This window comes from Zalophus californianus, chromosome 8 (assembly GCF_009762305.2).
Source record: "Zalophus californianus isolate mZalCal1 chromosome 8, mZalCal1.pri.v2, whole genome shotgun sequence".
NCBI classification, from domain to species: domain Eukaryota; kingdom Metazoa; phylum Chordata; class Mammalia; order Carnivora; family Otariidae; genus Zalophus; species Zalophus californianus.
Window position 1 is genome coordinate 60,246,029 of NC_045602.1, and position 14,858 is coordinate 60,260,886.

Here is a 14,858-nt window from a genome sequence, read left to right on the forward strand (position 1 = left end):
CCCATCTGGAATCTTTGACCAAAAACCCCCAAACCATAACCCCAATCTCACGTCTTTGAACTCTGAACATATCAGATTAATGGTGCCAAAATAAATCTCCTGCTCTCTTCCTTGGACAATGTCATTGGATAATGACTGCAGCCCTATTAACATATACATGCTGACGAAATTAACATCATTTTAATGGCACCTTCTATTTACAAGCTGTAGTAACAAACTTTTAACTCACTGTATTGCTTGTGTACATATTCTCTGTATTTAAGTTACTTGGAATATTTTAGAAAGCCTTATAGGTTGAGGAAAAACTCTGACATTAGATTGATTTTTAATTGAAATATTTAGGATTTGACCAATTAGGGATGTAGTGAGTATTTCAATGCTTAAGTGAATTTGACCTAATGTATTGGTTTGATCTTTATGCTGCACAGATGCCTAAGAGAATTTGATCTGGTAGTTTTACACTAACACCATAACATTTGTTGAGCACTTAGTACCCACCGGACACTGTTTTAAGTTTTTTGCATGCACTAACTCAGGTAAGGCTCACAACGACTCTGGGAGTTGTGTACTGTTGCTACCCCCACTTTCAGGTGATAAAGCAGAGGCACAAAGAGTTATATGACTTAACCAAGGTCACACAGCCAGTCAGTAGCAGAGCAGTCTGGCTGGCAGCCCACTCTTCTAACCAGTGTCCTTTCAGTGCTCAGGAGGACTCAGGAATACTCCGTAAGTGCTCTGGACTGGGCAGAAAATGGGCCAAGATGATTTAGAGTGTAAATCTCCCTTGTTAGGGGCATAAAGTACCTGAGACAATCAGAGAGCAATGTGTGAATTTGACATATTTTAAGGGAATTTAATAAATTAAGTTTATAAACAGTGCAAATGTGTAAGACAATTTGGTTTGTTGGATTTGGATGCTTTTGTTACTTTAATATGTAATGCTTAAGAAAATTCTATCACACTTATAGCAGTGTTTAAATAGAAAGTTTAATGTGTCAAATTAATAAGTTCACTGAACATTAAGCAAAGAACAAGTGAAAGTGTTTCATTTTTAACATAAAACTGATAGATTTATAAATGAATTTGAGATTTGTGTTTACATGCTTAATAACAGCTAGGCTTAAAATTTATAACACTAATAAATTTAAATATCAATTAAAAAACAAGCAGCTTTTTGGGTTCTTTCCCATGCACAAAAAGTCCCTTCTGACATTTAAAGTCTCCAGTGACAGTGCCTGGGTGGCTCAGTTGGTTGAGCGACTGCTTTCGGCTCAGGTCATGATCCTGGAGTCCTGGGATTGAGTCCTGCATCGGGCTCCCTGCTCAGCAGGGAGTCTGCTTCTCCCTCTGACCCTCCCCCCTTCTCATGCTCTCTCTATCTCATTCTCTCTCTCAAATAAAAAGAAAAAAAGAATCATGGGGGAAAAAAGCCATGAATTCTAAAAAAAATAAAATAAAATCTCCAGTGACAGTTGGTAAAGTTATAGACCTATTCTACAGAGGGGAAAACTGAGATAAAGAGAAGTAACTTCCCAAGTGGGAAGTGGTGGATCCTGCATTCTGGCCCAGGCAACACCAGACCGCCAAAGCCAGCACACTCAACCATTTCCTGTACTGCTTCAATGTATAGTGAAGCGACAAGATATGGGGAGTCTGTTTTTATAGAAAACAATGTCAGTTCCAAATACATAACCTGGAGAAATATATACCGATATAACAACGCTGGTTTTGCCTGGAGTGTAATTCTAAAGGGCTCTTATTTTAATTTCTATATTACTTAAGATTTGAGTAAAAGGAGTTCTCTACCCTTTCACCCCATTTTTCAACTAATCTTTTGCTGCCAATTTAAAACTAATAGGATTCTGTATCTCTTTATATTTTAATTTCTTCTGTGTTGTCAGTCAGCATTTTGTAATCATTTATTAATCTCTACCTCATGAGCTTTTTTTTTTTAACATTTCTGCTTATGATTCATTGTTTCAAATACCCCCTCAAATGGACATCATTCCTCAGTCAAACCTTTTCTTATACCCTCATCTGCATAAACCTCACAGAATTAGTCACTCCTTCAGTTAGGCTACTTTTGTACCTAGCATATGCTTTTATTAAACATGTAACACTGAATTAGTTGTTTTTCCATTTATAGGCCCTATTAGTGTCTGTGATATATATTTCTTTTTATTTTTTATATTTTTTATTTTAAAGATTTTATTTATTTGAGAGAGAGAGAGAGCACATGAGGGGGGCGGAGGGTCAGAGGGAAAAGCAGACTCCCTGCTGAGCAGGGAGCCCGATGATGCGGGACTCGATCTGGAGACTCCAGGATCATGACCTGACCCGAAGGCAGTCGCTTAACCAGCTGAGCCACCCAGGCGCCCTGTGATATATATTTCTTTTCCCTGGATCTAGCACAGAATTTGGTTGGTTAAACCAAACTTTTTTTTTTTTTTTTGGTGCAAAAAAGGTGGTTTTATTAAAGCATGAGGACAGGATCCATGGGCAGAAAGAGCTGCTAAGTCAAACATATTTTGCAATTACAGAAGCTGAAGAATGCTTCAGTTAAGTAAGCAGAGGTATTTTGTTTTTTGTTTTTGTTTATATTTTTTCTTACTCTCTAGGAATATTCTTTCACTTTATTAGTCTCTGAATGATATATATTATATATATTGTATTTTCATAAGGGTTATTTTAGAGTTTGTTCAGAGCCAGTGATAAAGACAATGTGGTTGTGGTTTATGAGGTATAGGAAGAGATGCTTAACAGTGGGGTTTCCACTGGCTACTGAGTGGAACATCCTCAAAGAATTGATAAAGCCACTCACTGTCCTTTGAGCGATTGTCAACACCCTAACAGGTATGGAGAAAGGGGAAACCAACAGAAAGGGGCTGCCATCCTGGGTGTGGCTTAGTCCAGTATTGTGCATTGTTTTGAGTGCTTGTCTTTAGGAATCTCAAATGTCAGGGTGCTTTAATTTTGCTCTTAGAGTTTTTGAGTTGAAGTATGCTTTGCATAGACAATTAATATACCTCCCTGCCCTTAAAAGGCTTATCAGTCTCCTCTGATCCTTTAACTCTTTGGTCTAGCACTGGGGTAGATGACACAATCAAGACTAAGTTAAACTAAAGGTGGAAGAATTCAATTAAGAAGCTGTTCCAAAGCCAGAAAAAACGAATTCTCTGAAAACACCGATCATTTGCGAGGAGAGTGGAGCCATGTCACATTTTAACAACTTGGGAGGGAGGGAAGATCTTGTCTTTGCTTTCCTTGAGGTGCTCCCTGTCCAGCTGCTTTCAAACTAGTCTAGCCACCACATCTGGTATGTATTTCTAAGGGTCCGGTTTTCTACTTAAAAGAAGAAAAGTTAACCACTTAACCAGAACAATATTTTTAGATAGTTGGGGGCCGGGAATATTTCAGTTACTTATCGTGGCCCCAGTACATTTGCATTTTTATCCCCTCCTGTTTCGGAGGTGGAAATCTTGAGAGTAGTGTTTTGTATGGTACAGCCCTGCAGACCATCTAACCCCCACACCACTGCCCCTGCGCCCTTGCCTGCCGCAGTTAGGAGGCCGTCCTGGGGTCGGAGACGGCGACACCAGGGCTGGCCCCCACCACTTTCTCCACTCCAAGTCTGCGGCCCGATGGGGAAAGTGAAAATGAAAACAGAAGCTACCCTGATTGCCTCCTATCTGGCTGACTACCCGCCCTGGTCACTTAGGCTGTGTGGGAGGTTGGGAAGCGCCACGTGTGCCTTCTCCTGTGTGTAGAGGTGTGCGCGCGTCTGTCGCGGGGCGGGGGAAGGGGTCTCCTTTCTCCTTTTTTCCTGCGCGGACTGGTGCAGCCTCACCAACCATTTTGGGGAGGTGTGATGACCCCCCCTCCCCCCACCCCGCCTCGCTGACTCCGGGCCCAATGCGTATCCACCCCAACGTGTTTCCGCCCGCCCTCTGCTTCCGCCCTCGAGGCCACGCCTCCTGGGAGCCCAAGCCAGCGGGGGGCGGAGCTTCAACGGGGGCACTTCCTTTTCTTCCTCCTCCCCTGTTCCATCTCCTCCTCTGCGCTGCGGGTAGTCGTGGGGACCCGAAGGCCAGGCAGAGACTGGGACCAGAAGAACCCAGGGTATTTTCTCATTAGGGCCCCATCTAGGCCTGGCCGTCCGGAGGTGGCGGGTTGAGTCTCTTTCTCCCGGGCGCATCTCTGCAATGAGAACCTGTCAGGGAGGGTGATCCTGAAGAACCGTTTGGGCACTTCCTCCTGATGCGCCAGCCCCACCCCAAGTGGAAGTGATAAGAAGGGGAATAGGTAAATAGATTGTTGAGAGGAAAATGCCCCTGAATTGCGAAGTGCCTAGCCGAAGGAAAGTCAGGGAGCAAGGACATGACAGTACTAAAATTTTTTGAGGTGAGTTCAGTTAAAAAATACAAATGGCTGGAATCACCATCAAAGTATTGCTAATTTCAAACTAATTAATTACAACTAACAGGATGCCTGTTAATTACAGTTGACACCCATCCTAATACTTGCAGACCAAGTTCAGATCGGATTATATAGAGAAATGCAGGTAGGAAGCAGGAAAATAGGGTATTGATGTTTTCAGAGTTCCTTTCAGGTATCTGAAAGATAATGGGGGAGAAACCTCCAACGAATAAAAATCCCAGGCATAATCAAGAACAACATATAGCCATTGTCATCTGTGTTTCTCTGTGTCTGACATAAGATTGTATTCACAAGTTATTCATTGGCTGGAGTAAGCCCTTGTGATCAAAATGAAGCTAGATGATTTAGGACATACAGTTGTTTGCCTATGTAGGGAGTTTAAAGGAAAAAAAAACACCTACTTCAAGTGCTTAGAATTGTACTTGAACAATTATAGAAGGTATCCTTTAGCTTCTGTGAATTTTTGCATAAGGAAATGTGTAGTTGTGAGACTTCATAACTACCTATTCGTTGTGAAACTTTGTCCTTTAGAAATTATTCAGCAGTGGTTGGTGGTTGGTGGCAGAGTGAAAGGTACATACAACCATATATGCCTGTCAGTGCTAACAAGGATACACTGAAAATTCTGAGCATTGTGGGCAAATGAGATATAATATCATGCTGTTTCTCCAATGTTGCTTCTGCCTCTGACATAAAGAATAAACGAATATGGCAGTCCCAGACAATTCAGGAGGTGCAGGTTTCATGCAGACATGGCCAAGTCCAAGAACTACACCACACACAACGAGTCAAGAAAATGGCATAGAAACAGCATTAAGAAAAAAACCCCGGCCACAAACATCAGAATCTCTTAAGGGGATAGACCCCAAGATCCTGAGGAGCATGTACTTTGCCAGGAAGCATAACAAGAAGGGCCTGAAGAAGATGCAGGACAACTCCACCAAGGCCATGAGTGGACATGCTGAGGCTATCAAGGCCCTAGTCAAGCCCAAGGAGATCAAACCCAAGATCCTAAATGGTGGCAGCTGCAAGCTCAGTCAATTTGCCTACATTGCTCACCCCAAGCCCAGGAAATGTGCCAGTGCCATATTGCCAAGGGTCTCAGGCTCTATGGGCCAAAGGCCAAGGCTCAAACCAAGGCCCAGGCTCCCAAAGGTGCTCCCAAGCCCCCATAAAGGCTACAGTGTAGAGGCTTCTCTCTGCCAATGTGAGGATACAAGTTCTGGTGTGACACCCTCCCCCTCCCTGAGCTTCTAGTTGCATGGGGCTGGTGTCCTCCTGTGCTATATATACAAATAAACATGAGGCAGGATCTGTCAAGAAGAAAAATAATAAAACAAATGAATATGGTGAACAGCCAGAAGTGAGGAAGAAATGATGAGTTCATAGATTTCTATTTGAAAGACCCCAGGTAGAAATTTAGAAATACGAAGTTTTTTTTTATCTCACCTAGTAATAAAAGGTGAAGTGAGAATAGGCTATATTCTGGACATTTACTGTTCTTTTTTTTTTTTTTAAGATTTTATTTATTTGACACAGAGAGACACAGCAAGAGAGGGAACACAAGCAGGGGGAGTAGGAGAGGGAGAAGCAGGCCCCCCCGCGGAGCAGGGAGCCCAACCCTGGGATCATGACCTGAGCCGAAGGCAGACGCTTAACGACTGAGCTACCCAGGCGCCCAACGACTGAGCTACCCAGGCACCCCTACTGTTCATTATTTTACTGTACCTTTACAATTCTGTGAGATCATTATCCTCATTTTACAGGGAGAAGAATCAAGGCTTTGAGAAGTTAAGGTAACTTTCCCAAGGTCACATGGCTAGTAAGTGACCAGTTTAGGATTGAACTCAGGTCACCCATTTCTCCAAATTAGAAACCATGCAGAGGGGCTCCTGGGTGGCTCAGTCAGTTGAGTGTCTGCCTTCTGCTCAGGTCATGATCCCAGGGTCCTGGGATGGAGCTCCATGTCAGGCTCCCTGCTCAGTGCAGAGTCTGCTTCTCCCTCTCCCTCTGACCCTCCCCCCTGCTTTGCTCTCACACTCTCTCTCTCTCAAATGAATAAATAAAAAATCTTAAAAACACCCAGAATGTGGGTGTATCATTTATCTAACTGCATCACAATGTACAATTTAAATAGATACATTTTATGTAAATTATACCCCAGTAAAGTTAATTTTAAAAAATCATGCCGGGGGGTAGGGGGGCAGAGTCTGCTTATCCCTCTCCCTCTGCTCCTTCCCCTGTGCTTTCTCTCTCTCTCTCTCAAATAAATAAAATCTTGTTTAAAAAACCAACATTATAATGATTTCATACATGATAGTTTCAGAGGAAAAAGAGATGGAGGTGAGATATATATATAGAGAGAGAGGAAAGAGAGAGAGAGATAGAATTAACATACTGAAGATTGGTGACACCACAGTTAAGGATTGTTCATTTAGTTGATCTTCCTAAACTTAAGATACAGATATATAGAAACAACAACCAGGATGCTACCACGGCTAAGGGGCATGCAAGTCTGTTGTGGAAATCAACCAAGCAAACTTTCCAACAAAACTGGAAAAGACATCTGAAGTATGTGGTGTCAAATCTGTATAACAAAAGTATGTTCCAAGTACAGAACATTAAAAAATTAGATACTTTTGGGGGCAGCCAGACAGCGCAGTCAGTTAACCATCCAGCTCTTGGTTTTGGCTCAGGTCGTTTTCTTTCCTTTTTTTTTTTTTTTAAGATTTTATTTATTTATTTGACAGAGCTGGGGAACACAAGCATGGGGAGTGGGAGAGGGAGAAGCAAGTTCCCCGCTGAGTAGGGAACCCAATGCAGGGCTCGATCCCAGGACCCTGGGATCATGACCTGAGCTGAAGGCAGTCGCTTAACAACTGAGCCACCCAGGCAGCCCCATTTTCTTTTCTTTAAAAATGGGACTGCCTGGGGCACCTGGATGGCTCAGTCGGTTAAGCGTCTGCCTTCGGCTCAGGTCATGATCCCAGGGTCCTGGGATCGAGTCCCGCATTGGGCTCCCTGCTTAGCGGGGAGTCTGCTTCTCCCTCTCCCTCTGCCTGCCTCTCTGCCTACTTGTGCTCTCTATCTCTCTGTCAAATAAATAAATAAAATCTTTAAAAAAATAAAAATAAAAAAATAAAAATGGGACTGGTACCTATTTGGGTGGCTGTAGGAAGGATTGCATGATACTGTGTATGGAAAAAGCTCTTTGGAAACTGGTCTATTCAAATGATAGTGTCAGAGGACAGAATATTCCTGAAGAAACGTTTAACTAACCATACTTTTATTTCAATGAGATACAAAGTGATTTAAATATTTTTTAAGTTTATTTGAGAGAGAGAGAGAGAGAGAGAGAGAGAGAGAATGAGTGGGGGAGGGGCAAAGGGAGAGGGAGAAACAGAATCCCAGGACCCAGAGATCATGATCTGAGCTGAAGTCAGACACTTAACTAACTGAGCCACCCAGGCACCCACAAAGTGATTTAAATATTGTATTAGAAATAATGTTTAGGGGCATTTGGATGGCTCAGTTGTTTGGGCATCCAACTCGATTTGGGCTCAGGTTGTGATCTCAGGTCCTGGGATATAGCCCCACCTCTGGTTGGAGGGGAGTCTGCTTGAGATTCTCTCTCCCTCTCCCTCTCTTCCTCCTCCCCCCCACCACTAAAATAAATAAATAAATCTTTTTTAAAAAAAGGTGAGATACTGGGCACCTGGGTGGCTCAGTCATTAAGCGTCTGCCTTCAGCTCAGGTCATGATCCCAGGATCCTGGGATAGAGCCCTGCATCAGGCTCCCTGCTCAGCGGGAAGCCTGCTTCTCCCTCTCACACTCCCCCCGCTTGTGTTCCCTCTCTTGCTGTCTCTCTCTCTGTCAAATAAATAAATAAAATCTTAAAAAAAATAAAAATAAAAAGGTGAGATACTTTTGCTGGTAGTATGCATTAAAGTCACATTTTCTGTGTATAATAATGTACTGTACTAAGCACTGTGATTATAAGCTGTGTAGCAGTATTTAAACATTTTTATTTTCAATTAAAACTTACTTGATTCCCTAAAAATAAATAAATAAGTCTTTTTAAAAAGTTTATTTTTTTTAAAGATTTTATTTATTTACTTGACAGAGAGAGACACAGCGAGAGAGGGAACAGAAGCAGCGGGAGTAGGAGAGGGAGAAGCAGGCTTCCCACTGAGCAGGGAGCCCGATGCGGGGCTCGATCCCAGGACCCTGAGATCATGACCTGAGCTGAAGGCAGATGCTTAACGACTGAGCCACCACCCAGGCGCCCCTAAAAAAGCTTATTTGAACGGTTGTTGAAACAAGCAAGGCACACAATTGCATTTGTGTTTAAAGGCTATATTTGGCTGTTTAAAAAGAATATACTGACTCCTTTTTCATTGTATCACACTCCATTTTGAAGTTTCACCAATTTCAGAAACATTTTGAATTTAAGGCTTTAATTACAATTTACAAATCAAATATTTTGTGAATTGAGTATTCTGAACAATTATGGTCACTTACGCACATGTAGAAACAGGGCATCAAACAGCTCAGTTTCTCCCAGAAGTAATAAAACTGGCTTTCTTAGGATGCTTAAACTGGTAGTGGCCGTCCCCACCCAATACAGATACATATGTATTGGTCAATTTAACAGCCCCAGTAATGACAAACTCCACAAGGCCTCAGGATAGGATATGACCAATGAGATTTCATGGTTAGAAATTTTGCACAACTTAAAGTTTTCCAAGAGAATAGTCTCTTCAGTGGCTATTGTGAAGACAGTGACATATCTTGGTGTAAAAGAAAATGATGGAGAGAGAAAGCATGAGTTAGGGCACTTGGTTAGGATGCATATTTAGCGCCCTTTGTGAAATGCAGGAGGAAACTGACCCAGTGCTGCCATAAGGAGAGTTCTTCCCAAGTTTGAGCCTAAAAGTAGAAAATCACCTTTCTTGTTAATCAGATATAACCAGGATGGGTAGTTGGGGAAAAGCACAGAGCCTGAGATGAGACCTCTGTGTGGAGCACCTAGCCTTCCTGATGGTAGTTCCTCTCTTTACTATTTTACTTCCTTAACATTTGTTTAATATTAGTGCAATTTAATTGGCAGTGAAAGCAGCTGCATCTTCTCAGATATGCATAAGCCTATGATTGATAAACTACTAAAAATGTTTTTACTCCAACTAATTCCTAGTATGGTTTTCTTAATTTATTCATAGAATGTATAATGATTCATTCCAGAAATGTGCCATTTACTAGAACCATTCTGAAGAGGTAGCAGCAACTTTAATATATGGATGTGTTATCCATTATAAATGCACATTTTCCCCCTGTCCAGCAGCATATCACCTTGAATTCCTATGTCTGTATGATAAAAATTGAAATACAATTTCAAAACTATACTTTGAATTCTTAAGATATTTTTTGGCAAGGTATATTAAGAATCTTTAAAAAGCTCATGACCTTTGATCCAATAACTACCTTCCTAGAAATCTATCCAAAGAAGATAGAAATTAAAGCAAAGATTTAGATATAAAACATGTTCACTGCATTTATAATGTCAAAGATTGGAAAATCTAATCTAAACAATAGTAAAATCTTTAAATAAATTAATATATCAATTTATGCTTACTTAAAATATGGTCATTTAAAATTTACAGAAATTTTAAAATGTGTTTCAAATTCATGTGATCTTATAGACTATCATCCCAAGTTTGTAAAAATACATGTATAGGCATAGAAAAAGGATGAGAAGCAACTAGATAAGAATGTTATCTGTAGTTATTGCTGAATAGTAAGATTGGGGTCATTTAAATTTTCTTTATCTTTTAATTTTTTCATATTGTTTATAATGAACATTATTTTTTAAAGTCAAGAAAATAATAAATGCTAGTTTTTTTTTTAGAAGTCTTTGTTTATTAGAAAGGGGGGGGCACCTGGGTGGTGCAGGCGTTAAGCATCTGCCTTCGGCTCAGGCCATGATCCCAGGGTCCTGGGATCGAGCCCCGCGTGGGGTTCCCCACTCGGCGGGAAGCCTGCTTCTCTCTCTCCCACTCCCCCTGCTTGTGTTCCCTCTCTCGCGTGTATCTCTCTGTCAAACAAATAAATAATATCTTAAAAAAAGGAAAGAAAGAAAGAGATAGAGAGCGACCATGAGCAGGGGGAGGGGCAGAGACACAGGGAGAAGCAGGCTCCCCGCTGAACAGGGAGCCAGATGCAGGACTCCATCCCAGGACCCTGGGATCATGACCTGAGCCAAAGGCAGATGCTTAATTGACTGAGCCAGCCACATGCCCCATAAATGCTACTTTTTAAAAAGAAAATGATTACGGGGCTTAATAAACATTTCTTGATTCATAACTAATAGAATGAGATATTAGTACTTAGGCATGGTAAATAGCCCAGAAATAACCCCAAATAATGACTACTTTAGAAATCAAGCAGTCTCACTCTGCCTTCTCCTTTCTTTCATTCTTATCCTCATCTAGTTCTTAAAAATGTTTCCTATAGTGGGGTGTCTGGGTGGCTCAGTCAGTTTAACGTTTGACTCTTGATTTCAGCTCAGGTCATAATCTCAGAGTCATAATATCAGCCCCTGTCTGGCTTGCACTGGGCCTGCTTGGGATTCTCTCTCTCTCTCCCTCTCCCTCTGCACTCTCAATGCATGTGCGCGCGCGCGCGCACACACACACACACACACACACACACACACTTTCTCTCAAAAAAAAAAAAATTGTTTCCTATGGTTGAAAGCCTATTACTACCAAAGTAGAATAGTATAACATGAATTAAGTCCAAAAGCTTATACCTACATAAGCCTAAAGTGCTAATTTAAAAAAAGATTAATAACACAAGCCCCCAAACAAATGTTATGTATCAGGACATGTTTCCTTCTTTCTAATAGCCTAAGAGTCCCAGGCCCTGTGCTAAATACAGCAGAATTGCCATAACTGAGGGTTTTTTCTACTAAAATATTCATATACATTTAAATTTAAACATGTCCGGGGCCCCTGGGTGGCTCAGTCGTTAAGCGTCTGCCTTCGGCTCAGGTCATGATCCCAGGGTCCTGGGATCAAGCCCCGCTTTGGGCTCCCTGCTCCGCGGGAAGCCTGCTTCTCCCTCTCCCACTCCCCCTGCTTGTGTTCCCTCTCTCGCTGTGTCTCTCTCTGTCAAATACATAAATAAAATATTTAAAAAATAAAATAAATTTAAACATGTCCTAGGAAAATGTCTGGAAGGCTACACCTTGATGTCAAGGGGTATTAAGTCCCTGGGTTGGTAGAATCATTAATGTTTTCAGGACATTTTTGTCAGTATTTTCAGACTGCCTTGTAATGTGCAAACACAGCCTTATGTTAAAAAAAAAAAAATGCTACCCAGAACTGTCAGAATTAGTCTCTTTGAGACCTTCCTAACTCACAATTAGGAAAACAAATTACCAGTTACAATATGGAGTTTTGACAGACTAAATAGTATGGCTTTATATTTGGTATCTGCCCAGTACTTGGGAAGAAAGAGAAATAATTCCTTTCAACTTATCTATGAAGCAATTTAGGAAATCCTTTTGGAAAACTCAATTGTACAACAATTTAAAAAGATTAAATTAATATCTTCCATTGGCAGTTATTTCAGTGGAGTCATACGTTGATGAATGATTTAAAACAAGACAGGTACTCCAATAGAAAATTAAGCAAACACAAAATACCATGGGGAAACCAACAAATTTCCTAAAAGAACGGCATCAAGTTAATAACTGGTGTTTAAATAAAAACCCCTGGGACATTTTTGCATGTCAGAGCTTTTAGAGATGGAACATTACCTGTGGGTTGATAACAAGGCCCATTTTACAAAGTATATTAGCACAGAGAAATATTCAGTATCTTATAAAAATTTATTTTGATTCAAACTTATACAATAGAAAATGATTCCTAAGTTTAATTTACAAATTAAGTTTGATTGTTCACTGAACAAAACATAAACTTGAACATCTGGATGAAAAAGTTTCAATCAGTTTGAGTACACACCTAACAAAATGAAACAAAGCCATTAAGATCGAGGCAATATTATGCACTGAAAAACACTGTGAACACTTGACATTGAGCTAACTAGCTTGTAACCTTGGGATTCATTTTCTACTAGTGTAAAATAAGGTGATTAAACAGGATCATCTCCAAAGATTTCTTCATGTTTAACAGTCTGTAATTTGAAAACAAACATAGGAAGATACTAAAAGATGGAGAGAAGGTAGATTAGAGACCTTGGGACCCAAGGCACAATACATGGTAAGTCCTCTGGGTTGTCTTTCTGCCTCCTATAACTTAGACTTGGAAGCTGGCAACTAGCACAAATTAAAGGAAAGCCCCAAGGGCACCTGGCTGGCTCAGTGGGTAGAGCGTGTGACTCTTGATTTAGGGGTCCTCAGTTTGAGCACCACATTGGGTGTAGAGATTACTTAACAAGAAAAAAAAAAAAAGGAAAGCCCCCAACAAAAGCCTACTCTCTTTAGCCAAAAAGGACAGCCTAGCAAGACAGACTTGTAAGCAACAAAAGCCCTACTCCAGCCAAACATGATAGAAAAAAAAACTGTGGCCCCAACCCCACCCATGTCAGTAGAGGCCAAGTGGAGAGCTCACCCTTCCACTTTTGCCAGGCTGTAATGAAGTGGCTTAACCCTCCCCGCCACCATCACCACCAGTGTGGTATCAGAGGAAACCTAGTGGAGAGTCAGGACTTTCACAACCACTGGTAGTAATGAGGCCAGAGGTCACTCACTCCCACTCCTGTGTTGTCACTGGAGTCCACATGAGGAGTGTTAAGGCCCCTTACCTCTCCCTACCAGGGAAGTATCAGTGGAGGCCTAGTAAAGAGCTGGAACTCACATATCCACCTATAGGTAATGAAAAGCACGCCTCCTCAGGTGCCAACACAGGTTGAGTAGAGGCTGAGAGAGTCCAGTACCCAAATGAACTTTTTTTTTTAAACATTTATTTATTTGTAAGACAGGGAGAGCACAGCAGGGGGAGCAGCAGAGAGAGAGGGAGAAGCAGACTCCCCGCTGAGCAGGGAGCCCAATGCGGGGCTCCATACCAGGACCCTGGGATCATGACCTGAGCCGAAGGCAGATGCTCAACCATCTGAGCCACCCAGGTGCCCCCCCAAATGAACTTCTATAGCCCAACCGGCAATAATGAGGTAGCCACTCCCCCATCTCCCATCCTTCTCCTGCTGGAGCAGTGTCAGAGAAAGCCAGCTAAAACATAAGGTTTAAATGGGATCCATATGGTTTCCTTTGAAAAACAAAAGATTTTAATCTTGATGAAGTCAAAAATTATGTTTTTTTCTTTTATTGCTCATGCTTTTGGTGTCATATCTAATAATCCTTTGCCAAATCCCAAATCATGATTTCCCCCTATGTTTTCTTATAAGAGTTTTATAGTTTTAGCTTCTACATTTAGGTCTTTGATCCATTTTGAGCTAATTTTTGCAAATGGTGTAAGATAAAATTCCAACTTCATTCTTCTGACTGTGGTTATCTAGCTTTCTCATCGTTTGTCAGAAAGAACATTCTTCCCCATTGAATAGTCTTGGCGCTCTTGTCAAAAATCAATTGACCATAGATGTATGATTTATTTCTGGACTATCTATTCTATTCTATTGATCTATATGTCTCTCCTTGTGCCAGTACCACATTGTCTTGATTATTGTTGCTTTGTAGTAAGTTTTGAAATCAGGAAGTGTGAGTCTTCCAACTTTCCTCTACTTTTTCAAGATTAATTAGGTTATTCTGGATCCCTTGCAATTCCATATGAATTTTATTTATTTTTTTTAAGAAATTTATTTATCTATTTAACAGAGAGAGAGAGCACAAGCAGGGGTAAAGGCAGGCAGAGGGAGAGGAAGAAGCAGGCTCCCCTCTGAGCAAGGAGCCCCTGATGTGGGGCTTGATCCCAGGACCCTGAGATCATGACCTGAGCCAAAGGCAGACACTTAACCAACTGAGCCACCCAGGCACCCCTGTTTTTCCTCTTGTTAATGTAAAATGTATCACATTAATTTGTGACTATTGAATCACCCTTGCATCCCAGGAATAAATCCCACTTGATGGTGGTAAATGATTTTTTTTAATGTATTGTTGACTTTAGTTTGCTAATTTTTGTTGAAAATTTTTGCACCTTTGTTAATCAGAGATATTGGCCTCTTTTTTTGTAATGTCTTTATCTGATTTTGGCATTAGGGTAATGCTGGCCTCATAGAATATATTTGGAAGCTTTGCTTCCTTTTATATTTTTTGGAATAGTTTCAGAAGAATAGATATTAACTTTTCTTTAAATGCTTGGTAGAATTCACCTATGAAGCCATTGGTTTTGGACTTTCATTTGTTGGGGTTTTTTTATTATTATTGATTCAATTTCATCACTAG

The 14,858-nt window shown here is 41.0% G+C and overlaps 1 pseudogene; it reads left to right on the top strand.

The window, feature by feature from the left end:
* The first annotated feature begins 5,189 nt into the window (after positions 1 to 5,189).
* Positions 5,190 to 5,612, top strand: LOC113938432 (annotated as a pseudogene).
* The last annotated feature ends 9,246 nt before the right edge of the window (positions 5,613 to 14,858 follow it).